At 40.5% G+C, this 24649-nt stretch overlaps 1 protein-coding gene and 1 pseudogene across 1 annotated transcript in view; one reads left to right on the forward strand and one right to left on the reverse strand.

Moving 5' to 3' along the window:
* LOC130077755 (NACHT, LRR and PYD domains-containing protein 12-like) overlaps nucleotides 1-24649 on the forward strand; it is a 415411-nt gene that overhangs the window by 335798 nt on the left and 54964 nt on the right. The window lies entirely within an intron of this gene.
* Nucleotides 11779-11895, reverse strand: LOC130077761 (5S ribosomal RNA; annotated as a pseudogene).

The raw sequence follows: 24649 nt of genomic DNA on the forward strand, positions 1-24649 counted from the left end.
TTTTGAAATGTGGGGGGGACATGTCCCCCCACGTATAATGGCTCCTACGCCCCTGGCTGCAGATGCAGAATGTATTTGACTAACTCGGCTACCCTTCACACTGCTCATGTTCTACCTTGAAACTGTTGTTGTCTTTACTTGTTCACAGCATAGACTAGCTGATATACTTGATGACTAAACTTGATGTTTTTTTAAACACATTTTGTTTGTGTATTTCAGATGACATTACGTGATTCAGAGCCAGTTGTGCTGGTTAACAGCTCCTGCTCCTGTGTGGGCTGGGAGTGGGGTGTGCAACCATTTGGTTGCTTTGCTTTACCAAACAGCCCATTACTATGAATGTGGAATGTCTGTCGTCCCTCCTGTCCTATCATGCACCCAAACAGAACAGAAGTGGCATAAACCACGAACAATGGTTTGTATCACTTAAATATCTGGCACAATGCTTGTTTAGCTATAGTCTTTTGCTATAGTTTTGATGGCATCTAATAAATAGGGAGTGAAGCCGGGACCAGTGGATACCATGGTGGTAGTGAAGCCCAAACCAGGTGCTATACTTCAGCAAGTGGAATCAGGTATGCAGTGAGTGTAACCATGCATGCCATACCATACTGTGGTGTCAAAGTGCAGCACCTGAGTGGCATTCACTGAGGAAAGAGAGGGTGACTGCTTCAAATTTTAGGGAGGTTAGCCATGTTAGAGGTCCAAATGCTGCAGAAAACCTAGCTGAGAGGATCATCCGAGGGACACGACAAACAACACACATGAAGAGGGGACTGGATATGGAGACAGGTGCCTTAAAGGACTATGCAACTCTGAAAAACCTGAACTTGAGGAAATGTGGACTGGTAATTCATCCAGATGCACCTTGGCTGGGTGCGTCACCTGATGGGCTGGTATATGACCCGCTTGAGAGACCATCATTTGGCTTGGTGGAGATGAAATGTCCAAATGCACTAAGCTACATTGACTGCAGGTACCTCAGAGTTAATCATGGAACATATACATTAAAGGAAAGCCATGCTTATTATTGGCAAGTGCAGGGGCAGTTGCTTATGACAGGTATGGAATGGTGCGACTTTGTTGTCTGTGCCCATGATGACATGTTTGTGCAGCGCATTTACAGAGACACTTCTGTGTTAAGCTCCCTGAAACAGAGGTGTGATTTGTTTTTCTTTTTTACATATCTGCCAAAATACCTCTCTATGCACAAGTAACTAAAGAGTGCTTAGGAAATGAATTGATGCATGATTTTACAAACGTGTAATTTTATTTTGTAATGTCATCTGATTAAAATATTTGTTTTACAATTATATATTTTTTGACAATTTCATTTCAAATTTATGTACAGCGATTAAGGACTCTTCTAAGGTGAAAACCAAAATTATTATTTCAGGTGATTATACAGTAATAAAAAACATTTTTACTTCTAAAGCATTAGAAATTGCTTGCCCAAGCTTTAACTAAGGGCTCGTTTTGGTAGTTAACCAAGAGACAGGCTACTGTGTAAAGTTGATTGATGCTTCCTGTCAGTGAAAGTGGGATTACTGTACTGAATATCTTGTGCTCCTTCACCCTTCGAATGAGTCGCTCAACATGGACTCTGAGTCTTGCAATAGACTGTGTTTTCCTGACCTCTGGCCCAGACAGTTGTGCTCTCTTTGACAGGAAGGAAGGGATGTGGACCTTGCAGGGCACACAGTCTTCCACAAGGAAACCCTTATCCACCATTACAGCCGTTGTTGGTTTTAGAAGAGACACAATACCAGACTGCTTAAGAATCTCCTTATCACTGATAGCTCCTTCATAGAGAGATGATACAAAGGTTATAGCGCCGTGAGGGGCCATCCCAATCAACCCTATGAAAGTGCAGTGAGATTTGTAGTTGGAGAATACCTCGCTCTGAAGGAGAAGAGAGTTTGGTGTTTGGCACCGCAGTTCAGTACAATCCAAAATCACTTGTGTATCAGAGTAAGACTGAAAAGCATGTGAGCTTTGACAGTCTGCTCATCCGTCCAAATGCCCACAGCTCCAAGCACAGTGTAGAGAAAGTTAGCCCATGTGTTGATTATGCGGCTTACAGTTGATTGGTGAATTCTGAATCTGTGGGCCAGATCCTTCTGCACCAGACCCAATGACAGATATGTCATAAAAAGGAAAAACTCATCCATGGGTTGAAGAGACTGAAAAGAAGAAAAATATTTGATTTATTACTATTACACAAACACCATAACTGGCACAGAAAGTTTGATTGTAAAAGAAAAAAATATCTTAATCATAATAAATGTTTCAGAATACATGTACCGTTGCATTGGCAGTGTGAGGAACCTCATCTGTCTTGGCTGCAGTCCGTGCTCTTGTCACGCGCACAATCTTGCCTGTTGCTGGCTCTATCTGCCTCCAAAAGGCCATTAAGTGGGCATGAGTTGCAAACCTGTGGGACATACAGCATTTAAGTAACACTTTATTTTAATGTGTTACTAAATGTACAGATTTTGCATGTTATTTCTTATAGTGATAACTATAAATTAGACATAATTACATGCACCTAGCCCTACAGTAAGTACATCTAGTTCATTAATATTACTCAATACTTAAATTACACTAACAGGGACACCGTCAAATAAAGTGTTGTCAACCCATATTTTATTTGATGGTATGTTAAGTGCCCATAGACCATTTTAAGTTGCAGATTTATTAGCATCCTAGTTATAATTCCCATTAATACAACAACATATTATGAGATAGAATACAAATCCGAATGCCAGAATTTACAGAATAATACACATATCGGTGTGTAACATATTCTGTCCTTTGGGACTTGCCAGGCAAGAGAGGGATTGCATTAGATTACTGTTGTTGGTCACTCCTGCAGGACATGTGGTTAGGTGAAGGAAAATTAATGTGTGCTTACCTTGTGAAAAACCTAATGTCATCATCGGAAGCAGCAAACCGCTCCAAACAGAACCTGCTGCTGAGGGTTATCTCCTCAATTCGTCTTTGCAGCCTCGCTATTTGATCTTCAGTGTGGTCCAGGAACAAATCCAGGGCAGCAGGCTCAGCACTGGAGCAGTAGTCGTGGTCCGAATATTCCACATCCACAGAGGGGGCTCCAGTAGGCAATGTGTCTATGTTTGGTCGCTCTACCCTTTCCCAAACTCCAGTCCGTGGGGCTGGAAGACTGAAGTTGTTCCACTGAAAAAGCACCGGGACCGCTCCATTTTTCAGACGTCTGCGTCCGGTTGGCGTTTGCGGCTCGATCAGGTCTGTACTTTGGAAATGTCGGCTACACACTCTTGACTGGTATGTAACTGTAAAATGGTCTCGTCTTATATTAACTAACCATCTCTTCTGTATTTCCTTGCCTTTAGGAAACGTGTGGAAACTGAGAAATGTGTTAAATTTTGCAGATGCTGTACACTGCGGCACACAGCAGTGGTGGCTAGAGGTGCTGTCCTCCCGTCTTTGAAACGATACTTTCATTCGTTTAGATGCCATTATATATATATAAATACATGTTATTTTTATTTAAAATAAAGCAAAAAAAGCATAAACAAAATGAGAGGTTGCTGTTTTGTGACTAATGTTCCTTTAGTGTCTAGTCAAAGAGTATAGAATCCCACATCAGTTCTCGGCATAGCAGCGTTCTACGATCGGCGGAAGTAATCAAGCATCCTTAAATTTCACCGGAAATACGTCATGCGTGCATAGAGCCCATATTATGAAGCCTGGACTCGGAGCCTGCAGCTACAGTTCCCCACCCAGAGTCCCGCATTCTCAGACCCCTCGTTTTTCGAGACAGCGCCTCGGACTGCTGTTCGGAAGATCGTATAACACCCTTATCCAAATGCCGTTGAAAACCATAGGATGCAATATTACGGTCTCGTTTTATTTAAAGTTATCCAATTAAATATTTGCGTTCCCTGTTTAATGCATGTGGCAAAAAAACTCAATGTGTTCTCTGACTAACAAATTACCCAGTAGTTATTTTTTGAGCGTGGGTGTAATTGAAAGAAAATTACTGATGGAGGGGATACAATTGCAGATTGAACTATCTTCTGAAATATAGGCTATTTTGTGAAATTATATTGCTACAATGTTTTTTTTAATTCAAATTCCAATTTTTCTTTCAGTTCAACCTATAATGGTCTAATTTACATTATACTATAGGCTACTAACATTACAGAACCTGTTTTTTCATATTTTGAATGCGAAGCAAAACTCAAATAAGAATAGACAAAACACCAATAATAAACAATTCTGTACTTTATTTAACGATCACCTACATCATCTTGCTGTAAACAGGACGAACAGACTGATCTCATGAAATGGCGTATGTATGACACGCCAATTCGTATTTCCATTTTTGGCGTGCTATCAACACGCATAATCGCTTTTCAGCGTGTTTATCAACGCCTTTGACTTAACGTTATATTACTGTATTATGTATATATAAATATATGACCTACCCCAACCCCGTCCCTAAACCTACCCGTCACTGGGGTTAATACCATTTATGAGTCTTCTCCTACCATCCTAGGAAAAGAAATATCGCTCCACAGATGTAGATATAGATTTTGCTTCGTTTCGCTCGGACATTTAACGGCGTACACATACACGCGGAAACACTCGGACATTTAATGGCGTACACATACACTCGGAATCACTCGGACATTTAACGGCGTACACATACACTCGGAATCACTCGGACATTTAACGGCGTACACATACACTCGGAATCACTCGGACATTTAACGGCGTACACATACACTCGGAATCACTCGGACATTTAACGGCGTACACATACACTCGGAATCACTCGGACATTTAACGGCGTACACATACACTCGGAATCACTCGGACATTTAACGGCGTACACATACACTCGGAATCACTCGGACATTTAACGGCGTACACATACACTCGGAATCACTCGGACATTTAACGGCGTACACATACACGCAAAAGATTTCGGCGTGGACATACACGCGGATACCTCAAAATGCGTATAGATAACACGCCACTTGACTTGAAAGTGGCGTGTATGTTTACGCAAAGTCATGATGTCATGTTGCGACGAAGCTGAGAAAAAAGGAAGAAAGAATTGTGTTAGTGACTTTACTTTTCGTCTTCAATTGCATTAAAAAAACTCCTCATTTATACGTCGCTTTGGAATAAATAAATGAATAAATGTAAAATGTAATGTAAATGCATAAGGTAAAAAAAATTTACTTTCTGGTAGGCGAATGTTCCTTCTTTTTTCGTTCTGTTTGCAATCGCTCTGTCAAATTCCTCGACTTCACTAAAATAAAAGATGAATGCCATTGTCAAAAATATTGTGTAGGCCTATAGTTTTAGGAGAAAAGGTCCGGTAATTAAAAAAAGGTCAAACGGTAAATCTGATTAAATAGCCTAATTAATGATGACATTCTTTGATATTAACCTTGATATTAACACACTTAAAGCTCCAGTCCGTAACTTTTTTAAGTTAAAAATAATCCAAAATAATTATATTTAAAAAAAACTTATTCTGCCAGTGGTCAAAACTATCTGCTTGCCATAGCTAGATTCAAAACGGTTAGCTTGTAATAATGATTTTAATTCCAGTGGTACTGGTGGGTTTCCGCGGGAGATTCGAGCATGTCTTTGCGTCATTACGTCACACCCGTACACATAAAGAAGGAGTTTCGGCTAGCCGGCTATACTGCGCGTGACGAGATGTTTAGATGTATAGGCTTTTCTCGCAGCACTTTACATGATTAAACTTATGGCGGATCCAGAAAGATCCAAACAACAATCATCAGTGTCAACTGGAGATTCAGCAGTTATAAAACCCAAAAGACTTCGTACTTCGGATTTAAGGTGGCTAGAGAAAGAGAAAGAAACCGTCTCATGCGAACACAAGGATTTAAACATCGGCGGGGCTTTTGAAAAGTGCGTGAACTCCGTGTTTTGAAGGGGTTCGAAACGGAAGAAGAGACGGCTTTTTTCTGCTGAACAAGTAAGACATTTCAATAGTTCAATCGTGTAACAGTACGTTTTCTTAATTCACACAGTTATGGAGTTTCCTTTGTTGTGCCTTTCTCGTTTTGCTATTATGGAGAATTTGAATTCTGAACTACACAGGTAACCATAAAACACATTAAATTTAACATTAGTCACGCAATGCTGATGTTGTTAACATGAACAATTTGAGAACAAAGTAGGCTATAATTTGCACGGTTGCTGTAAATCACGTTGATTAAATCTAACGAAGCTTATCATGTCGAATGCTTTTCCCCCTTAGTTGGTCAGAACAAAAATGGATGTTACTTACTTGTTCAGAAGACATTTTCTTATGAAGTGAATCTTTTCAAAAAGTGAATCTGTGATCCTGTATGCCAGTATCCACACAGCGCGGTGACTGACAGCAGCACTCGCCTCAAAGCACTGTGTTCATCCGCGCTGTTTCATGCCGATTTACAACCCACGGAAAGATGATAATTCCGCGAATCACTGCAGTTACAGATTTCCAACAGAGAGATGGCGACAAAGAGGAAAAGTTACGGACTGCAGCTTTAAATAAAAAAGTTGTAACTTTTACTAACTCTTTGAAACTTCTTAAAACAAACTGTCTCAAAACATATAAAACAGATTATTTGCTAAAGTAATGACAAAAGTGAGAAATCAGAAACATAATAAGAGCAAGGGTTCAACAATGACAATTATTGTTGAAAACTGTAAAAATATTATTATTTCTCAACTGTCTCAATACAGTTTAACTGTCCTCAATCTTTTTTATTATTATTATTATTGTAACAGACTTGGTTGGATTGTACATGACAGAATCCAACAAAGTCTGTTACTATAATACCGGTAATGATGTACTGGCGCTCGTTGTATGTGTGTATGCAATGTATTTTTCCCCTCGGGGTTTGCCCTAGATAGGAATGGGTCGTGCGCACTTGGTACTGGAGTGTCGCGGGTTTTTGGAGTTAGTGATCTGATGTGTGGTATAATAAAGTGGAGAAGAGTTCAAACTGCTATAGGTTGCTAAGGTTAAGTTCCCCTGTGGCTGTTTTCTCCAACTTAAACCGATACCGTGGCATTGTCTATGCACGCGCGAGGTGTCTAGATTATGCGCATGACTTAAACGCTGGCAGACACAGCAGCAGGTATATTGATCATGAAATCAGAATTTTCTTGTCTTGAAATATTCATTCATTCATTCATTCAGTTATTTTCATTCATTAATTTATGTCACTTGTTGAAGTCATCTAAAAAATTTTTTTTAAACTCTATTTTTTGGGGGGGGGCTGGTGGCTTAGTTCACTTATGCCTCGGGCCGGCCCTGGTCCAGTGCGCATCTGGCGCAACCCTCTTTATTAGTGCCTGCAGCCGTTTCTTGACCCTGCCATGGTCTGTGCCCCATCAGAGCAAAAGCCCACACAGTTTTCCCATTTAAGGCCGTGTTCTTTGAGCTAACTGTCCATCAGCTGTGGCTCTATTTTTTATGTATTTGCAAAACAGCAAATCCTCGCACAGTGACTCGCCATTCACAAAGCAGACGTACGAGATGAACAAGCAGTCTTTATTGCTGTCAGTAGCTTTGTCCACTTGTAATGCAAAACGACTGTCTTTCAAATTTTTCTATGAGTTGTTCCTCAAGATCTCTTGAAATGTTGCATATACGTCTCGCAACTGTGTCGTTTGACAGGGGGACAGCTTTTCATTTTTGCTGCATTTGTCTCGTCAAGCATAATTGACACCATGTCTAGAGCAGCGGGGAGAACGAGCTGCTCTGCAATTGTGTGTTTTTTTGCATTGTGCAATTCTGTATGCCACTAGATATGAAGCCATCTGTGCTTTACTGTTTACTGATGCAGCTTTTACCATGCAAGTCTCCTGTTGAGAGTTTTCTTTGAAAGAAATCAAGTGGCTTATTGACGTGACTGGGATGTGTGGTCTCTAGGTGTCTTCTTAATTTGTTGGGTCTCATACTGTCTGCTGCTAGCGGTTTAAGACACAGAACACACATCGGTCTCTCCTCAGCCCCCACCACCGCTGCCGTGAATCCAAGAGCAAGAGACCCTTCATCATATTTTCTTTTCGGTTGGCTTTTTGGTTAATTAGGCCCGTCTGGTTTGTGTCTCTCTGCTGGCTCTAGCTCGACAACTTTTGAGGTCCGTGTCACAAATTTATCCATGTTGTGTTATTGCGTTATTTCCCACACTAGCCTGCTACTCACAGTAGCCTGGGATAGGGGTGTGTTGCGGGTGCCCCTCGTCATAGCATCAGCACCCCCTGGTGGGGGGCTGTGGACTAACATAATTTTGTACTTAAAAACGTGAATTTTTAAGACATAACATGCTGTGTTTGATATTGGATTAAAATGATGGGCAGTGTAGCTATAAGATATAAACAAATGATTAATTATTTTAATATTTCGGAGAGGGCATTTCTGAATATTGCGCTCCGCTCACTCGCCCCACACTTTGAGAACCGCTGCATTAGAGTTTGCAAGGTAATTTTCCTTAACTAAGGTTTGAATATATGACTAGTAGTTTTTCACCCTATGCAGTATTAGTGGTTATTAAAAGTACTTTAGCGTAGTAAAGTATCTCAATATTTATTCCATAAATCAGCCCTGCAAACCTGTTGGTAGACAACTTGGTGGAAATATCCACTCAAACACTCAGAGACCATTACAAAAATAAACAATGTCCAGAGCCATGAATTCTCTTTTATTTACACATTTAAAAAAAAAATCCTTTAAAAAAAATATAAGTAAAAAAAAGTTAAACAAGAATATAAATGACAGTTTTGGGCGGGAACAGAGAAGTTGGTACATGACTGACAGATTCAGATGATAATGGGGCAAACAAGTCAACTTCTCCAAAATAATTAAGGTTCTCTCGTGCCGGAACCAAAAACTCACTCTCAGTGGCGGGAGGCTCACTTCTATACCCTCGAACTCCACAAGAACTCCCTGGAGCAGCGGCAAGACAAGTAATACAATTAAGACCAACGTTGAGCCCCTAACTAAACACACACACTCCAAGCACTATATTTAAAGGCATTTAATGATTTGTAATTTATACTTAAAGCATTACACATCTATGAAAACATTTGCAATTGTTTAGTAAAAGATGTCAATGTTTGAGTTCTAGTTCAGCAGGGGTCGCCAGCGCACAACGTTTCGAGACCAAACCAGTTTCTTCAATTGAAGCTTCGTTACTTTCAGCCACTGATAACACATCGCTCCACAGCTGCACGTGACAGGAGCAGGAGGCTGGTGTTCAGAAGTGTTGGAAAGGCTGCATGCGTCGTCAAGAGTGTCTTATTTAAAGGTGCAGTCTGTAAGAATGACAACAAGTGGTGGAAATAGGTACAATACAATACAATATTTATTTACAAGGCACATTTAAAAACAACCAAGGCTGACCAAAGTGCCGTACAGGACGGAATAAAACAAAATAATAATAAAAACTACCAATAAAGGAAAACACTACAATACCAAAATTAAGCAGTATTAAAGGCCAAGGAAAATAAATATGTCTTTAAAGAAGATTTGAAGGAGGAAACAGACGAGGCTAATCTAATGTGGAGAGGTAGGCTGTTCCAAAGTTTAGGGCCCGCAGTTGCGAAGGCGCGATCACCTCGCTTTTTAAGTCTAGATCTAGGCACGATGAGTAGACATTGATCGCTAGATCTCAGACTTCTAGAGGGAGTGTACGGGCGAAGTAGATCAGTAAGGTACTGAGGGGCCAAATTGTTGAGTGCTTTATAAACAAATAATAAAATTTTAAAATCAATTCTAAAGTTGACAGGTAGCCAGTGCAGTGATGATAAAACCGGGGTGATCGACTCGTACTTACGGGTCCCAGTGAGAAGTCTAGCAGCTGCGTTTTGCACTAGCTGTAGACGGGAGAGGGAAGACTGAGAGACACCAACATAAAGAGAATTACAATAGTCTAAACGTGATGTAACAGAAGCATGGATCACTGTTTGGAAGTTACTCTTGGTTAAAAAAAAGGTTTCACTTTAGAAAGTTGGCGAAGATGAAAAAAGCACGATCTTACAACAGTACTGATCTGTTTATCAAATTTTATGTTATGATCGAACAGAAAGCCCAGATTTCTAGCGCATTGAGTTTCATAAGGGGCAAGTGGACCACAGTCAGCATCAAGAACACAGTTTTCCCTGGGCCCAAATAAAATGATTTCGGTTTTATTTCCATTTAAATTTAGAAAATTACTTGACAGCCAAAGCTTAAAGGGATAGTTCACTTTGAAATTAATTTTTGGTATGTTTTAGCTTACCTCCAGTGCATCCAAGATGTAGGTGTCTTTGTTTCCACAGTATCTTCAATTTTGATAATTTTAGGTAAAACCGTTGTTGTCTGTCAGTCATACAATGGAGGTGAAGGGGGTCCTCCTCAAAGAGCAGTCAAAATTAAACATTATTTAATGACTCGTAAATGTAAGTACACATTGATGCCCTAAGACACGAAACGAGTGGTTTTTGTGAGGTTTTTGTGTTTATTTATATTGTTTTTACCTCTTGTAACCACAGCCATGCCCAAGTTATCTGAGGGCGCGGACGCTTCCGTGTGTGACGTGTACGCAGACTGGTGCATAGATATATATACCCTAGATGTCGCCTTGGCTAAGGTTTCGTTCCAATGAACTGCCGTCGCCAAGGCGAAATCTAGTTTATCTATGCACCAGTCTGCGTACACGTCACACACGGAAGCGTCCGCGCCCTCAGATAACTTGGGCATGGCTGTGGTTACAAGAGGTAAAAACAATATAAATAAACACAAAAACCTCACAAAAACCACTCGTTTCGTGTCTTAGGGCATCAATGTGTACTTACATTTACGAGTCATTAAATAATGTTTAATTTTGACTGCTCTTTGAGGAGGACCCCCTTCACCTCCATTGTATGACTGACAGACAACAACGGTTTTACCTAAAATTATCAAAATTGAAGATACTGTGGAAACAAAGACACCTACATCTTGGATGCACTGGAGGTAAGCTAAAACATATCAAAAATTAATTTCAAAGTGAACTATCCCTTTAAGTTCATTTAAACAGGCCAACAGGGATTGTAAACCATTTTTGTTGTTATGTTTTAACGGAAAGTAGATCTGAGTATCATCAGCGTATAAATGAAAGGATACTCCGTGTTTATTAAAAATGGAGGCCAGAGGTAGCATATACAGGATAAACAATACCGGGCCGAGGATTGATCCCTGTGGGACTCCACAATTTAGAGGTAGACTAGAGGAGGACTGATGACCAATACGAACACTAAAACATCTGTTGGTCAGATAATAATAATAATAATAATTCATTACATTTATATAGCGCTTTTCTAGGCACTCAAAGCGCTTCACATAGAAGGGGGAATCTCCTCAACCACCACCAATGTGCAGCATCCACTTGGATGATGCGACGGCAGCCATATTGCGCCAGAACGCCCACCACACACCAGCTTACTGGTGGAGAGGAGACAGAGTGATAAAGCCAATTAGTATATAGGGATGATTAGGTGGCCACGATGGACAGAGGCCACTGGGCAAATTTTGGCCAGGATGCCGGGGTTACACCCCTACTCTTTCGAAAGACATCCTGGGATTTTTAATGACCACAGAGAGTCAGGGCCTCGGTTTAACGTCTCATCCGAAGGACGGTGCTCTTTGACAGTATAGTGTCCCCGTCACTATACTGGGGCGTTAGGACCCACACAGACCACAGGGAGAGCACCCCCTGCTGGCCTCACTAACACCTCTTCCAGCAGCAACCTGGTTTTCCCAGAAGGTCTCCCATCCAGGTACTAACCAGGCTCAGCCCCGCTTAGCTTCAGTGGGCAACCAGTCTTGGGTTACAGGGTGATATGGCTGCTGGCAATAAGATAGGAACGAAACCACTGTAAGACTGCACCACGAAAGCCCACAGATGTCTCCAGACGTCGCAACAGGATCTCATGGTCAACTAGATCAAATGCAGCGCTCAGATCCAATACAACTAAAGCAATGGATTTACCAGAATCAGTTTCTGTGAAAATATCACTTGAAATTTTTAAAAGGGCAGTTTCAGTGCTGTGTAGAGCTTTAAAACCGGATTGAAAAGTTTCATGCAGAGAATTTACAGCCAAGTATGATGGTAATTGAGTCAGTGCAACTTTCTCAATGATTTTAGAAATAAAAGGTAGATTAGAAATAGGACGGAAGTTAGAAAGAGACGAAGGATCCAAGTTTGTTTTTTTAAGATATGGCGTCACCACAGCAACTTTAAGACTGTTTGGGAAGGAACCAGTAGACAGGCACTTGTTAATAACTAATAAAAGGCCAGGACCGACTGTGTCCATTATTTGTCTCAGGAAAAAAGGTGGAATAATATCCTGAGGACAGATAGTAGGTTTTAGGTGACCAACAATTTCATTACATGAATCCAGATCAATCAGCTCGAACTCAGACCAGATGGAAGAACATAATGGAACCTCTTGCATAGTGTATACGGAGTTAGACAACTGAGATCTTAGCGTTTTGATCTTATCAACAAAAAACTTTCCAAAGTTGTCGCAGAGAGCAGTAGAGAGCTCTAAAATAGATTGCACAGAGGGATTTAAAACAGAGTTAATAGTGGAAAAAAGAACTTGAGATTTATGACAATTTTTAGTGATAAGTTCAGAAAAATAATTACATTTAGCAGCCTTTGCAGCTTTCTGAAACAAATTGTAAGAATTTTTCATGATTTCATAAGAGATCTGCAATTGGTCCTTTTTCCATTGGCGCTCAGCCCGTCTACATACCCGTCTAAGGGTGCGTGTAGTGTCAGTGTGCCAAGGCACTGGTGCGGGCTTATGATTTTTAAACTTCAAGGGCGCAATAGAATTCATAATATCAGCACAGGTGGAATTGAAAAGATTAAGATGTGCATTAGCATCCAGGTTATGCAGAGTAGAGTTAGACTCCAAACAGTTACGTACATCATGATAGGCTGCAGAACATTCTCTACTAGAACATTGAGTAAGACAGCGAGTTAAGCTGACAGCGAGGTACTAGAGTCCAAATTCAAAATATCAGAGATCATTGTTTCCCCGCCTCCTCAGACTCGATGCTCACGCGGGTTGCCAGTTTGAGGACAAGCGACAGGAACGAGAGCAATTGACAACTAAATCCGAGGAGACTTATGCCGCTTTTCCATTACCAGTACCAGCTCAACTCGACTCGACTCGGCTCGCTTTTCGCTCCGTTTTCCATTACAGATAGTACCTCCGCAATAGTACCTGGTTGTCATAGCGACGCCACAGGAAACTGCCGTGACAATCTTCTACGCGACACACACCCGCTACCCACAAACACACACAGGACAATGGAGGAAATCGAGTGTATGCTGTTTTAATAGTAGTAATGGGTATATCACGCAATCTCTGGCCAAACTATTTAAAAATGGCGGGGTTATTCAGGATACTCCGTCTGGCGCGTGCAATGATGACGCAGTGAATAGTGACGATTCTCTCTGACTAATCAGCAATCTGCATTGTTTTCACGTCACATTTTAGTATCGCCTCAGCTCGCTCAGAACCTCGCCGGAGGTGATACGAAAAAAAGTACCCGAAAGCAGGTACAGGTACAACTTTTACACAGTGGAAAACCAAACAAAGGCGAGCCGAGTCGAGGTGAGTCGAGTCGAGCTGTTACTGTGCAGTGGAAAAGCGCCATTACTCACTTATAAACTTACACTTACTATCGTAAGTTAATGAGTTGATTTATCCGCGTTTTAATATGCTCTCGTATAAAAAGATTTTTAGATGGATATCGAGGCTTTTTAGGTTGTGTGGAATCTGCGATGTCTGACCCAGTTTGTTTGCTCGTTTCCAAGGCTGCGATACACTGTGTTTCCCGCCAACTGGCATCCCGGGTGTCGAAACACTATTGGGTGAACTGGCAGTGGGCGGAGTCACACAGACCAAAACAAAAACCCACTGATAACACAGAACGTGTAAAATAATAAGTAAAATAACTGGAGGTAGAAGTGTTTTTCAGAGAACTCAGCATGTTTCCTAAATATCTGCAAACATATTATGGTATTTGTATGCTTTAGTAGAGAGAAAAAGATACATACAGCACCTTTAAGAAAAGTAACCATAATAAAATTGACTGTTATTCTTCCTAAGGTGTAAAATACTGTAATTTCTTGCTTGCTTTGCAACAGTTCTCTTTCCTCATCTTGTGTTCGAGATCCACCTGTGGGAAGGTACCTGACCTCTGCAGGAGCACACCAGTATGTCTCTAAATCTGCCGCTTCTCCCGGGAACAGTTTATCGGCGTGTTCTGCTTGGGCCACAAGCACGCAGAACAGGCTTTGGAGAACCCGCAGAATTGCAGCCATTGCCTTGTGCTGCCTAATGTAGCAGTATGAGTTAACGTTTAATGAGCTGGCGTACTTTTCGCCAATCCTCATGCGAGGCTCCGTCCTATAAATATAGCTAGTAGTCCTTCTAACGGCCTCTCTTGCTCGTCTGTGACGGAAGTTGTGCCATTGACTACAACGTGTTGGAGTCCACCCAAAGTGGGTTAGAAAATGTACTGGTCATGAGTGACGTTTTCAGCAAATACACACTTGCTGTTCCCACTTAAGACCAACGAGCTCCCACTGTGGCCCAAGCTTTGGTGGTAGAGTGGTTCTCTAAGTTTGGTGTCCCTGAGCTTATCCACTCTGACCAGGGCCGTAATTTCGAGAGCTCCCTGATCCAACAGCTGTGTCAACTTTATGGCATCGAAAAATCTCGCACCACGCCATACCATCCGGCTGGTAATGGCCAATGTGAACGGTTCAATAGGACGCTCCATAATTTGTTACGTACTTTGCCAGTGTCTCGGAAGAGAGACTGGAGTTCTTGTTTGCCACAGGTCTTCTTCTCTTATAACACTACTCCCCATCAGGCCACTGGTGAGTCTCCGTTCTTTTTAATGTTCGGGTAGGAACCTAGACTACCGGTAGATTTCCTCTTGGGTAGAGTCCAGGATCCTGTGGGTGGATGAGTGGATTCAGGAGCACCAGACCTGCTTGCGGTTTATATTGTGTGTATTTGGTGATACGTTTGTTAGTTTTCATTTAAAGATTATATATTGATTTTACTTAGTTTCTTTTTTTTGGTGAATCTGTTAATTAAGTGTGTGTGTTTCATTCTTTTTCATTACAGTGGCTGAGAGCCGATGGTGGTGTTGGTGTCTGGGTGGTAGTGTCTTCTTCCGGTGTGCTGTTGACTTTCTTGTTTTCCTTTGTGTTCACTGTGGTGTGGTTGTGTGTTTACTGGGGGGACTTTCCCGGGGATTTCTTACTGCCTTTGACTCCTTTCTCCTCCATCGGTAAGCCTCAGCAATTATAAATGATTTCTTTTGTGCTCTTTGTGTTTTTTTGTTTCTTTTTATTTTTTGTGTTCTCTTCCCCATGAGATGAATGTGTTTTAAATTGTTTTAAATTATTGAAATAAAAGGTGTTTCTTCAAAATTGAACGTGGTCTTTGGCTGAATTGAGCAGGTAATAATAATAATAATAATAATAAGTTTAATTTATATAGCGCCTTTCCCAAGCTCAAGGACGCTTCACAATGACAGTAAATAACAAGCAGTTTACCTGTGTGTCCTTAATTGTATTAATACCATTGCAATTGGGTAGCTAGTAAAATCATTCCCTGGGTGAAATTCCCAGGCTGGCGTAGTCAGTGTTTTGTCTTTCTCGTTTCGCTCGACCAAAAGTCATGCGGCGCTGTGTTAAAATTGTCGCGATCCTGTGGTTATTACAAGTGGTTAAATTGATCAACTACAAAGTTAAATGTTACTCATGGGGGTTTTATTTATGGAGAAGACATAATTGCCAAAAGTATGAGGATTATTATTATTAATATAGGGATAATTAGGCACACACACTGCTGTGATTGTTCTGTCAATGCTTGCTCAGTTGGTAAATCATTTCGAAGTCTTTTTTTCTAAATCATAAAGTGAAGTGTATTTTTTTTATATTATCATATATTATTTTATATGTTTACGGTAGGAAATTTACAAAATATCTTCATGGAACATGATCTTTACTTAATATCCTAATGATTTTTGGCATGAAAGAAAAATTAATAATTTTGACCCATACAATGTATTGTTGGCTATTGCCACAAATATACCCGTGTGACATGTGACTGATTTTGTGATCCAGGGTCACATATGTAAAGTTTATGTGTTTACACTATATTTTTAGTACTATAGGCAAACTACTTTGCTTTTAAGCACAGACAATGTCCTTGCCAAGCCAACCTGTCTTTATCACTTCCATGGAGACAGTTGTGGAAAAGACGGTTGTGGAAATGACATTTTCCCCCTTTCCCTCCAATATCTCATGTTTGACTAGCCTGTTAGTGTTAGTTTTAGAGTTAGCATTAAATAATCTCAAATATCACCTGATGAAATTGTAAAAATACAGAAATGTTTCCGTCGGAATGAATTATGAGCGGTTCAGAAATGACATACAATAAACATACTCGCAGTACTTCTCATATTTACCTTGATATTTACCTTGATATATCTCCAATTTATGGAGATCTGCTGGGACTCTGCTTTCATTCAGCCATGGGGTGTCCTCTGGAGTGTCAGTTACTATGGTTACTGAGTATACAAATCTAGAACACTGAGCCTGGGATTCAGGGGCGGAGTGGGACCAAAAAATCTACCGGGAAATTTCGTAGACCACCGGCCCTCGTCGCCGGCAGGGCCGGATTAAGAGTTCAGAGCCCCCTGGGCACAATGTCTTGTAGGCCCCCTCTTAGGGAGGCCAAATGTATAATATGTCCAAGGACATTTTAATATGGTATTTACAGTTTTAATGACTTAAAAGGAACTTTGTTGTACTATGCTGGAGTAAAGTTCATAAATGGTCGTTCTTTCCCATAGGAATTTGTAAAGCTATGTTGGGTGGACCTCTGTGCCTCTAGGGGGGTTCGGGGGCATGCTCCCCCGCAAGAACATTTTGTACATTTTAAGGTTAAATGCATCAATCTGGTGCTCTTTGAGAGATCAAAATTAAGAGCTTCAACCCATGAACTCCTCGTTGAACAAAGAAAAAGCATTGATTTGTACCTGGACATTAAAGCATCTTTTTAGTTATGAGAGCCTCAGTCTGCATTACATTATCAATGATGTTTTAGGATGCCAAACAATTATTATAATAATGTAATAATGATTTATATAATTATTCCTGACGTAAAATCCATTTAGCCTATATTTTAGCCTACATTACACTATAATATAGGACAATTAAAATATTTTTGTCCTAATTTCTTCACTTGCAATAAACCCTTGAGCTTTTATTTAGGAGAAAACACCAGATAACCATGCTGATCGCGTGAGCAAAGTAATCACCCAGCACAGACAGGATGCCTATTCAAAGTCTTGTGCTGTTTTATAAAGACACAAAGCCATATCATGGTTTCAATGTTAGTTCGTTGGCAAAATATAACGCTAGAGACCTTAATGTTAGGTTATACATTTTACATCTTTACATAATGTGTTGGGAAAAGGGAGAAGAGAGAGTTCGGCAAAAGGCGAATTCGAGCTCGGGTCGAGCGCATCAAAAGCTGCTTTCAAGCATTTCACGCCCTACGATCCACGCCACTGTAGCTATTCCGTAACGGTGTCTTTTTGCTATAAAGACAGGCACTTAGTGCAAATATACTGTTCTCCGTTATAGAAAATTTAAAAAAAAAAAAAGTTTTCTTCCCCCTGCTTGGGCCCCAAGTGCGCATGGCGAACTTGCAATGAATACATTTTATCAGACCGGCCCTCGCGGCCTCGAAACACTACCGGCCCACCGGGAAAACTCCCGACTCTCCCGATTGCTACTGCTGGGATTGCATTTAATGCAGAGGTGTGGAAATGACAGTGAACCCAAGGGACAAGTGTTCAACATGTTCAAAATATGTCAAATTCAAAATAAATATATATATAAAAAATATTAGATTTGAATGAATTGGGTTATAATGCATATTTTCTGTTTGAATTTAAAATTATATCAGTATTAGAGTTTACAAGTGAGATAAGGTTGAAGACCCAAAGTCTGGCCTAGGGACAGAGGCAAAATAGTAAAAAACGCATATAAAATGCCTCCTATTTTATATAAAACAACAGAATTGAATAATGTTTTTTTATAGGTTCCCCTACACATGTAGTAAGTGTGAAAAAAAAAAGTGGAAATGTTTTTTACTTTTTTAAATATCTGTCAAGGACAGAAAAAGTACCATAGTTGGAGAATCACCCAAATATAATATAATAAAATGGCATTTACAACAAACATGTAATATCACATTTTTAAATAAACTTTCATGTTCAAAACAAACTGAAAAACCAAAGTGTCTGCTTTGTCTGGTGTAACGTTACAGGGATATATACTGACACAAGTCTTCTTTGGAAAAGAATCAAGGATCTTCAAGCATAAATCCATCTTTATAAATGAATAAAAATGCGGCTCTGGGATGTAAAGACGTCTGTCGCTGTTCTGCTTCGTTTGGGTGACTTTTTTTCTATCCAACACATATCTAACACGTTTCTATTATTGTCATTTTCACATGACTCCGCACAAAGTTCACAGCGTGGAATACTTCATGGACTTTTGTACCGGAAGTTACTGTTACTGCTGTGGTCAAAGATCGTCATTTTATACCAGGGATGAATATTTGGATCGGATAAAAGGTAGGCTATCTAATGCGAATGTAGCAATGTTTAATAATATTGTTTTTTTGTTGTTTATGAAGAAAATTACAATAATTTCTCTTGCAAAACATGAACGTTTTGGGAAGCTGTGTCGAGTAACGTGGCATTTCGATCAAGTGTTCAAGTGTGGCGTATGAAACTGACTTTAACCCATGGGCGTCGGAACCGTTGTATATGTGTGGGACAAGACCCACTCACTTCTACCGTCTCTAATTCAGCGCATATGTCTGTTCGCTATTCAGAGCGCCGTCAGTCAAATCCATTCCACTTGAGGAATGCCCTAATAAACTAAACTCCATTTCTGCTGTTATTTCTCAACGAGCCGCAACTGACGGAAATAACCGCCCGTTGCCCTTCCAGTGAAATATTGCTGCGTTAATAACAGCTTTAAGTTGTCAATGCTGGCAAATGACCATGGAATCAGCAGCGGGATAATTCACGGATAGCTGTGCACTTAATGCACGACGTGAGGCAGAGTTTAGTTAACTTGTTTAATTAAAAGACACCAGAATACATGAAATGGCATTTACTCCAGTAACATTTTTCTGGGGGAGGACACACATGCTGCGTCCCAATTCGCATAGGCTACTATCCGTCCTAATTAAATAGTATTCGAAATTAGAATTAGTACGTCCCAAATCGTAGTATGATGAAATGAGTGTTCCAAAGATACCCGGATGGTCTACTTTTTCCGGTCAGAATCCGAAGTGCAGATCGATGCGCACTCTAACGGCTGATATTGCCCACAACCCATCGCGCGTTGGACGAGGATAAAATTATTTATTCAATGTTGTCTACATTATATTGCATCTGCAGCAGCATTGTGAACTTTTGTAAAGATACGTTTAGCCATTAACTTTTAAATGCATCATTACATTCAAATTGCAAACACATGAGGAGAGTCACCGCATTAATGACCCACGGCTGCAGACCAAGGGTAGGAAATTAAATTAGATTGAATGGAGGATTTTAACTGTGACAAGATGATTGACAGGGCAGTTTACGGTGGCTGGACGCACGCGACCGAGCTGTCCGTTAAAGATGACGAAGTAGTATGTCCCAAAGCTTGCCTACTCTTTTGCTACACACTCAAAAGTATGTACTTTTTCTTCACAAAAGAGTACATACTTTTAGGTCGTAGTATAAGTAGGCGAATTGGGACGGAGCCACACACTTTTTTTTTTTTCTTCCGACCCCCATGCTTTAACCACATATGAACTTAAAGATGATCTTGAAATGGATGATTAAATCGTATTGTGTCTTAATTGTCTTGCTGTTGGACATAAAGGCCATATTTGTTAAGGAATTACACTTTTTATATGTAGGCCTATTACACATATTATAATTTTCGTTATCTACAGAGTGTTAACTATGGAAGCTTGTTTCCGCCACTGAATTAAAAAAATAAATAATAATAATTGCGACTTTTTATCTCACAATTGCGAGATATGAAGTCAGAATTGTGAGAAATAAAGTCGCAATTGCGAGATATAAAGTCGCAATTCTGAGAAATAAAGTCGCAATTGCGAGAAAAAAAGACAGAATTGCGACGTTTTATCTCACAATTCTGACTTCTTTTCTCACAATTGCGAGTTTACATCTCGCAATTTGTCTTTATAACACATAATTGCGAGTTTATATCTCAAAATTCTGACATCTTTTCTCAGAATTGTGAGATATAAACTCGCAATTGCGAGTTATCAGGCCAATTCTAAGGGGGAAAAAAAGATTAACTTTTTTCCCCCTCAGAATAGTTTATATCTCACAATTCTGACTTTACAACACGCAATTGCGACTTTATATCATGCATTTTTGACTTTATATCTCGCAATTCTGACTTTATAACACGCAATTGCGACTTAATATCAATCAATTCTGACTTTATATCTCGCAATTCTGACTTTAACACGCAATTCTGACTTTATAACCTGCAATTGCGACTTTATATCAATTAATTCTGACTTTATATCTCGCAATTCTGACTTTATAACACGCAATTGCGACTTTATATCACGCAATTATGACTTTATATCTCGCAATTCTGAGAAATTAAGTCAGAATTGTGAGATGTAAACTCGCAATTGTGAGAAAAAAAGTAAGAATTGTGAGATAAAAAGTCGCAATTACCTTTTAATTTTTCATTCTGTGGCGGAAACAAGCTTCCGTAGTTAACACTACTTCTAACTGTGTATCGTTCTAGAAACCATTGTAACACTTTTCGCTTTAATATTTGTAATAATAATAATAAATATAAATATAGCTGCGAGCAGCGATTACGCTGCTTTAGGTAACTAAAGGCACCGGGGTTGCGGTGCCACCGGCTTGGGCCCTTCATCGCTGCTCGCAGCTATATTTATATATATATATATATATATATATATATATATATAAAGCCGGTGGCACCGCCACCCTGGTGCCTTTAGGGTTATTGTGCACGACGTGCAAAAACGTAACCCTGCTTTGACTGTCGAAAAGAAGTGTGCTGTAGAGCTTGTATCAGTGTGGGCTCTGCAAAAGTGTGCATTGAGGGCACATATCAACCACAAAGTATGCGAGAGCAACCTTCTGAAAGGTCAGGTCTACATCCAGGTCTACATCTGCCGTGTGTTTACATCATAGTAGTGAAGTTTGAAGCAATCAGGTGATTTCAAAGCTTTTTGAAAGTGACAGACTTCCTGCTGCCAGTTGGTGGCGCTATAACCGGGGTGGCGGTGCCGCCGGCTTTGGCCCTTTCATCGCTGCTCGCAGCTATATTTATATATATACACACACAAACACACACACACACACACATATATATATATATATATATATATATATATATACATAAATATATATATATTGTTTTTTTAAGAGACAAGACAGAATATTACTTGCCTGATCTGATTAGAAAAATAGTGTTTGTGTGTGTGTGTGTGTGTGTGTGTGTGTGTGTGTGTGTGTGTGTGTGTGTGTGTGTGTGTGTGTGTGTGTGTGTGTGTGTGTGTGTGTGTGTGTGTGTGTTTGTGTGTGTGTGTGTGTGTGTGTGTGGCGTAATTGAAAAATGTAGACATAAAAACATACTCCGTCCTTTTGTTCATACAGGACATTATTCAAACTGCAAAGTGTTTACTTATATTTGTGTACACTTGCAATAAAACACAACATTGTGCTTTTGTCAAGCTATAAAATCTTGTCAAACTGTAAACTACAACTGTCACCCAACCAAAATCTCTTACACACACACACACACACACAGTTTAAAAGCAAAAAATATCAAACAATCCTATTTAAAAACAGTCTGTGGGAGCCATCTTTTGGACATTCATCATATCGCATTGGTTTTCATTTCTTGTCATCAAACAGAGCCCTAATCTGTTTATTTTTTCAGTTACACATTCTACATTGATTAAAAAAGAAAAATCAAATGTGTTTTTATTTTATACAGAAATAAATAATCTATCATTCAGATGAGAATAAAGTTAGTGTTAGTTCAAATTTTAAGGAAAACAAATATATGATCTGAAATATAGCACATTCATTTAAAATTCATTCAGGTTCAATTACCAAACATACAATCTTAATGTAATTTAAAGCAAACAATACATTTAAAATATATGGGTTGTATGACTATTTTTTAATATAAAAAGATATATATCCAAAAAGACAAGGCCTAAAGTTTAACAAGTGTGGGATATTCTGCGCGCAGTGGGATGGTTGGAACTCAACTGGCCTAATTCTTCGGTTAGAAAGAACTGCAGCTACTCCAGAGTGAACTTGTCCATTCTCAATATTTATTAAGCCACAAAAGTGCAAGTCGTAGACAGGTTTGCGTGGATATACATATAACAGTGATCTGTAGTTATGAACGCACAGCAATACCACACAAAGAAGAAAGACTTTTAGGAACGAAACAATGCCAGAAAAACTCCGTGCGCTGGATGCTGCTGGATGAAACTTTTTGCGCATACATCAGAACAAGTCTGAACAAGTTCGCCTCGCGCATGCGCGCGGCAGGGAATTTTGTACAGCCGCCCCACAAATTTACACAGGAAATTTGTAAATCCACAAAATGTCCGAAATTAACTACTGGTGCTAAGAACTAAACTTTAGGCATTTCAGGTAACACAATGAGTTTAGCAACAGGGCGGACATATGTATTGCCCTTGATGTCAACTTCGACGGCTCTTATTGCACCGTCGTCGCTTGGTAGGACTCGGGTCACCCTACCGACAGGCCATTTTGCTCTGGGAAGTTGAAAGTCCGCAATCAATACAACCTGACCGACTGCTAGGTTTGGTGTGATGTTCTGCCACTTCTGTCGAAGCTGAAGACTGGGTAGGTACTCTCTGAGGAACTGGGTCCAGAAGTGATCGGCGATCACTTGGCTGTGTCTGTAGCGGCGCCGTCCAAGTAGATTGCTGGGTCCATATACAGCCTGAGGTAGGGAGGCGTCCCGCCGCCCCATGAGCAGCAAATTGGGGGTAATAGGGTCAGGATCTGCTATATCAGATGATACGTACCCCAGGGGTTTTGAATTTACGATGCCTTCCACTTCGATCAATACTGTGGTAAGGACTTCCTCCGAGACGGTGTGATCTTTCAGGACAACTTGGAGGGCAGCTTTGACTGATTTAATTTCCCTCTCCCATACTCCCCCGAAGTGAGGTGCGTGAGGTGGGTTGAATTGGAAGGAAATTTTTTGTTTGGCTAGTTGCTCTTGGAGTGATGGTTCCATTTCAGTAAAGGCTTCAGAGAGCTCACGCTCTCCCCCCCTGAAGTTGGTGCCTCTGTCGCAGATGATCTCAAAGGGCTTTCCTCTCCTTGATATGAAACGTCTGAGGGCTAGTAAAAATGAATCTGCATCCATGCTGCATAACAAGTCGAGATGTACGCATCTTGTAGTGAGACATTTAAATATTATGCCCCATCTCTTTTCTTGTCGTCTGCCAATTTTGATTACATAGGGACCAAAACAATCAACTCCCGTGGACCAGAATGGAGGTTGACTAATTCTCAGACGGGAGGCAGGCAGGTCAGCCATTTTAGGTACAATGGGCTTGCCACGCCATTTGCGACACTCAGCGCATTGTCTCTGGTACTTTTTTACCACCTGGCGGCCTCTGAGAACCCAATAGGTTCGTCTTAGCTCGGCGAAGACTCTTTCTGAACCGGCGTGCATCAGGCGGTTATCAAAGTCTTGGATTAGCAGTTTTGTTATGGGGTGTTCTGGGGCCAACACAATAGGATGAAGTGCATCCTCTGGCAGTGTTGCTGCTTTGCGTAATCTACCACCCACTCGTATCAGATTAAGATGAGGATCCAAAGTTGGAGCAAGGGAGTATAATCGACTGTTTGAATGCACCGATTTATTGGATTTAAGGGCATGCACTTCCTTAGGAAAACTTTCAGTCTGTGCACGTCTGAGTACAGCAGTTTCAGTCTCTATGCGTTCTGTGGCAGACATAGGGGGTGCTGCCGAACCATGCAGAGACTGATATGTGGTCGTGATGAGATCGTCCCATGATTCGCAGTTATCTATATCAGGTAAAGAGGCATGACTGATTGTGACATTACCGCAGAATGTGGATTTACGGAGTTCTTCTGAATCTTCTACTGACACTGACGGGTGGATTGGCCAGTGGTCTGGAGATTGGTGCAGAAATTCTGGACCTTGCTTCCATCTGCAGGTTTGGGACAGATCTATGAGGGTCTTACCCCGGGTTATATCATCGGCAGGGTTGTTATTCGAGTCCACGTATTTCCAGTTCTCATATCCAATGAGGTCTTGAATCTCTGCGATTCGCGTGCCCACAAACACTTTGTAGTTGCATGACTCAGACTGTATCCAGTGTAATACGGTTGTTGAATCGGACCACATGATTGTCTGTCTGAGATTAAGTGTAAGTTCTGTGTTCA

This window comes from Rhinichthys klamathensis, unplaced genomic scaffold, assembly GCF_029890125.1.
Source record: "Rhinichthys klamathensis goyatoka isolate OS25496 unplaced genomic scaffold, OSU_Roscu_1.1 h1tg000776l_1, whole genome shotgun sequence".
Lineage (NCBI taxonomy): Eukaryota > Metazoa > Chordata > Actinopteri > Cypriniformes > Leuciscidae > Rhinichthys > Rhinichthys klamathensis.